At 42.4% G+C, this 5,871-nt stretch overlaps 1 non-coding gene across 1 annotated transcript; it reads left to right on the top strand.

The window, feature by feature from the left end:
• The first annotated feature begins 4,313 nt into the window (after nt 1-4,313).
• trnag-gcc (transfer RNA glycine (anticodon GCC)) lies at nt 4,314-4,395 on the top strand. The gene has a single exon. It is a non-coding gene; the product is annotated as a tRNA-Gly (tRNA).
• The last annotated feature ends 1,476 nt before the right edge of the window (nt 4,396-5,871 follow it).

Below are 5,871 nucleotides of genomic sequence, written 5' to 3'. Positions count from 1 at the left end.
TGGTCTGGGAGATGATGGTTAGGTGAGGGGAGGAGAGTTTGTGATCGTGGTCTGCAGGAGGAGGTGTCTGCGAGTTGGCACCTGGATTCAGCTTTGTTCCTCTGCCCGACTCACAAGCCTAATTCCTGATGAATGGCTTATGCCTAAATCGTCCATTCTCCGGCTTCTCAGATGTTGCCTGACCTGCTGTGCTTTTCCAGGACAACAGTCTCCACTAATTCATTATTACTGTCTCATTTCACACTACCAGGTCCATGCAGTCTCTGATTCTAATGAGCACTATTCTCATGAACTGTGACAAAATCTGCCAATCTGAAACAAAAACAGAAATTGCTGTAAAATCACAGGTGAGCTGACAGCATCTGTGCAGATGAATCACAGTTAACGTTTCACATCCATTGGGTCCGTCTCTCCACAGATGCTGCCAGACGTCCTGAAATATTCCAGCAACGACTGTTTTTGTTTGATTTTCAACATCAGCAATTTTTTCATTTTTGTTTTCTTATTTTCTGCCAGGATGATTTGGCTGAAAATTACGTTAAATTTTTAAATATGACTGTGATGGAACGGCCAGATTCCACCAGCCGGCTCCTTTTATTTGGTTCACGTGACCAATGCCTTTCCACTTGGTCACCGCGCCCTACAGCTGCACTGCATATAAATTGACAAAATTGTGGCATTCTCTCGGATTGGTAATCAGGAGCGAGATTGATTGAAATTATTGAAAACTTAAGATAAACTGATAAAATACGGGATATAAAACGGGAAACTGAAAGGGAAAGAGAGAACAGCGAATGATAACGTTTTGACAAAACTGAAAACAATGGCTCAAGATTCAGAAAGTGCTTTCATCCACAAACATACCACAATATGGAATGTAATTTTTGCGACAACCAATGCAAGTAGATAGCAAAATCTTCGTTTTAAAGTCTTGCTGCAACTGTTTTGGTTTTAATGAACGCACACATGGGATTCAGTGCTGTAATGATCTCCTAAAATGGAAAAGGACATCGTTGCCTTTAAGGATACGTGGGGAATGTTCACCGATTCATCCCAGTAATGGCAGGACTGTCCTCTGGAAGCATATGAGCAAAATCTTTCAATGTTTCATTGAGTTTCGAATAAGTGGTGAAGGGAATGTCTCCATTCACAAATTAGTCGTTCAGTAGAATTCAATACAGGGACCCATGAAATGATGAACAAGAACACGGACATACGATACACAATAGCTACGACAATTACTATGTGAAAACTGTTGATTTCAGATCCACGGTGGCCTTTGGTGATGGCATTTGCTGTCCAGAACCAGTCTGCACTGGAATGACGGGAACCACACTATGAAGTATTTGAACTTCAGTCGCCTTTAGAAATAGCTGAGACTGACTCAGGAAACGGGGGTTTAGAGATGTTGGCATTACAAACCTTTCAGACATTCCGTGGAAGAATAAAGGAAGTGATAGATACGATGTTCATGAACTGGATAGTTAGTAATTTACCTGATTGGAGTTTATAAATAGAGGCGTCATATTTAAAAAGCAAAGAGTTCATAGTGTAACTGTAAAACCTTGAGGTAACACTCAGTGGGAGTATTGTGTGTAATCCTTGTCCTCATTCTCCACCAAAAGCATGTAAAGAAGTTAGAAAGGGCACAGACGGTGTTTCCTGGATAGCAAGATATTAGAAAGCCAAGTGACGTTGTTTTCTGAAACATAAAATTATCAGAAAGAATACAAACGGGATGATAGAAAGAATGAAGGAGTTTGTTCACGAGATTTGGAAATGCTGGAGCAGAAACACGCAAGTTTGAAAAAGCAAATGAGATTTTCACATAACGCGAGATTTGAATGAATAAATTGGGGAAAGTCCCTCTTTCTAGTGAATCAATAACTTTCGTTAGAGCTTGAAAACCATTAGTGAATGATTAAGAAAAGTTTGGATGAGAGTTTCTTCCACTCAATAGAGTTATTTAAATCGTGAACGACTTTCCAGAAATAAAACGTAGAAGCTGACTTCAGAGTGTGTTAAATTATGCACGAACAAACGTGCAAGGAGAGAATTTACCATTGAGAGAAAGTCAGTGTGGTTGCAAAACAATTTCGAATTTGTTGACTTCAGGCACAAAGACATTTCATGAACACGTGCAACTGAATAAGACTCAGTATAACAAGTTCATGGATTGGTAAGGTGTGGCGTATTGTTCAAGGTGAAACTCTGTAAATGGAGCTGATGTCGTAAAATAACTGCAGACAGACGTTAGATTTTAGATTACTTACAGTGTGGAAACAGGCCCTTCGGCCCAACAAGTCCACACCGCCCCGCCGAAGCGCAACCCACCCATACCCCTACATCTACCCCTTACCAAACACTACGGGCAATTTAGCGTGGCCAATTCACCTAACCTGCACATCTTGGACTGTGGGAGGAAACCGGAGCACCCGGAGGAAACCCACACAGACACAGGGAGAATGTGCAAACTCCACACAGTCAGTTGCCCGAGGCAGGAATTGAACCCGGGTCTCTGGCGCTGTGAGACAGCAGTGCTAACCTAATGAGTAGGAATTGAATCGTCACTTGGAGACGCAACACCTACTTTAAAGATTTGACCACATTGACATGCTGTTATGGATATTTCGTACATTCTTAACTCCACCCAAGAAATCCACCAAGAAGACTCTGTCCTTTTGTGTTGTTAACCCTCTGTACTTCTCTGCAGCACACCATTTAAGTTAAAATACGCTCAGACTAATACAATATTCAAACGGTCAATGTGATTTTTTTTATTATTGCAACAACCTTTGTGACTTTGCAACAAACTGTGTAACATGAAACCAGTTCAACATCTATTTTCCCGGAATTTAACGCAGTACACATGGGAAACGTTATGCATCTGCTGAAAAATCACCTTCGGCTCTCTCTCCACATATGTCTGTTCACGTTTTAGATACTTGCGGTAAGTTTGTTGATCAAGGAGTCATTATCCAGAAAAGGTTGTTTCTCAATCCACAAACACGGGTATTTTCCCATAAACTTGGCTTTGCTCAATATCACCTTCTGTCCGTATCCCTCAACCCGACGATAAATTGAAGTTGCTCCATGTGAGGCTCAAAATTAAAACTTCGGCACAGCACACCCCACTATACTGAAACAGAGATACTGTGCACCTTCAGCACAGGAGCAACACATTAATGCTTACCTCCACATTCCTGGTTTTACCTTAACGTTTGGGAAACCGAGTTTCTCTGATTCCATGGCTAGTAACGGGGATTATATGATCTTCTTCGCCAGTGCTTCTGTCCCCGAGTGAAGAAAGTGGTGAGGTACTCATTGTAAAGATTGATGAAATGTACAATTTCATCTTTCGCCTTCACTAACTCACGAGCTTTTTATTTGTTTTGCATCTGTAGAAATCTTAAAATCTTCATCTTGAACAGACTCAATGACAGATCTCCTTTGTGTCTCTGGCATCAAATTTCAAAATATAACCCCCCTCTGAATTCTTCCACCGCAGTCCGCTGTTTGGGAAGTGTTCCTGTTGTAGGATATGCACTTCCGCGTGTGTCACCTGCTGCTCCCAGTATGCGCTCTGGCACTGCACTCATTTTCCTTCTGACACTTGCTCACGGTGTTGCTGTGATCATACAGTGACTTGGTGTCGTACGACCCAGGAAAATAATACAGATCAAGGTTTTTGCATTGTTGAATTCAATTGTCAGTTTAGCCTTATTTTGGGTTTTGAAATTGTCTGTTCTGTACACAAGTGCGTGTCAAAAACATCTGAGCGGAAGTTAGGTGTTCCAAATAATAACATTGAGCACTATGCACTCTCCTCCAGTCTGGAAAACAATTCCTCACAGGCAATTTAATAGACAATAGACAGCAGGTGCAGGAGTAGGCCATTCTGCCCTTCGAGCCAGCACCACCATTCATTATGATCATGGCTGAACATCCTCAATCTGTATCCTGTTCCTGCCTTATCCCCATAACCCTTGATTCCACTATCCTTAAGAGCTCTCTCCAACTCTTTATTGAAAGAAAACCTCCTGCTGTCTCGGGTTCTTCATTCCGTTGACTTCAAATCTTCACAGAATTCAACAGACCTTGTTACATATTCATTTCCTCAAATTTGTTCAGATCACTGTGTGCATAATGTGACAGTGGGAGTGCACTTGCCCCACAACTCAGGGGCCAGACCATCGTATTTGAACCGTACTGTGTTATTTATCATTTCACCAACACCAGCGAGAAATATCTGCTGCTCAGCCTAATTTATGCAATTCAATTGTTCATAAGTTCATAGCTTGCCTTGATGCTATGACGAGGTGGCCGAGAGGTTAAGGCGATGGACTGCCAATCCATTGTGCTCTGCATGCGTGGGTTTGAATCCCACTCTCGTCGCTGTTATCAACGGCATTCAATTGTGTTGCTTCCAGTTGATCACAGCTGTCCTACTGAAACCGAAACTCCGATGTTCAGTTTATATGCATTGACGCTATGACAAAATCTCAAAGAATAGTTTGAGCCTGTTGACTAAACTGCATTGTAATGTTGGTTGCGTTGGCATAATGAATAAAAACTCGATTTTCTTTTTCAAGTCAAGTTGCTGTGAACGTTCTTTTCGTATGAAAGACATCCAGGAAAATCAAATACCGAGAGCTGCGAAGTGCATGTTTATGCAAAGGGATTCTTCATGAATGTTTTGTCAGATGAAATCTGGAGGAGGTTGAGTAGAAGTAATTCATCCTGGTGAGAAGAGCACAGTGAGACAGCACAAAATAATGGAGATATTTCAAAGGGGCAGGGCGTGGGTTTCGGGGCACTGAGAACTGGCTGTAAATGTGCAGTGGAGAATTGCCGATGTGGTTCCGTGCATGGGCACAGAGAGACTTGCACATTGGTCTCGCACTCGCCCCTTACTCTCGCCGTTGATGAATGCTGGACATCAGGCACAGATAAACACAAGATGTGGGAAGCAAACTCCCTCTCGTTGTGCACACACTGGATGCATCACATTGAACTATGAACAACTGGAGAAATCAGCATGTTACCTATAGGGAGTGAAACTAAACTGTGGATCAATAACCGCAGATTCATGCAACATAAACATGAAAAATGATTTAAAATGTAGGGTGTAGGTTTGCTCGCTGAGCTGTACGTTTGATATCCAGACGTTTCATTACTTGGCAAGGTAACATCATCAGCAGTAGTGACCTCCAAGTGAAGTGAAGCTGTTGTCCCCTGCTTTCTATTTTTATCTTTCTCCTCGATGGGGTTCCTGGGGTTTGTGGTGATGTCATTACCTGTTCATTTTCTGAGGGCTTGATAGATGGCATCTAGATCTATGTGTTTGTTTATGGCATTGTGGTTGGAGTGTTAGGCCTCTAGGAATTCTCTGGCGTGTCTTTGCTTAGCCTGTCCCAGGATAGATGTGTTGTCCCAGTCGAAATGGTGGTATTTTTAGTCCATGTGTAGGGCTACGAGGGAGAGAAGGTCGTGTCTTTTTGTGGCTAGCTGGTGTTCGTATATCCTGGTGGCTAACTTTCTTCCTGTTGTCTGACGTCGTGTTTGTGACAGTTCTTGCATGCAATTTTGTGTATGACATTGGTTTTACCCATGGGTTGTACTGGGTCTTTTAGGTTTGTAAGTTTTTGTTTGCGAGTGTTGGTGGGTTTGTGTGCTACTGGGATTCCGAGGGGTCTTAGTAGTCTGGCTGTCATTTCTGAAACTTCTTTGATGTATGGTAAGGTGGTTAGGGTTTCTGGCTGTGTTTGGTCTGCTAGTCGTGGTTTGTTCTTGAGGAATCTGCGCACTGTATTTTTTGAGGAACTGTTCGTCTCGAATACGTTGTATAGGTGGTTCTCCTCTGTTTTCCGA

Source organism: Chiloscyllium punctatum, chromosome 28, assembly GCF_047496795.1.
Source record: "Chiloscyllium punctatum isolate Juve2018m chromosome 28, sChiPun1.3, whole genome shotgun sequence".
Taxonomy (NCBI): Eukaryota; Metazoa; Chordata; class Chondrichthyes; order Orectolobiformes; family Hemiscylliidae; genus Chiloscyllium; species Chiloscyllium punctatum.
The sequence above is the reverse complement of the archived record's forward strand: the minus strand, read 5'-3'. Positions and strand labels throughout refer to the sequence as shown.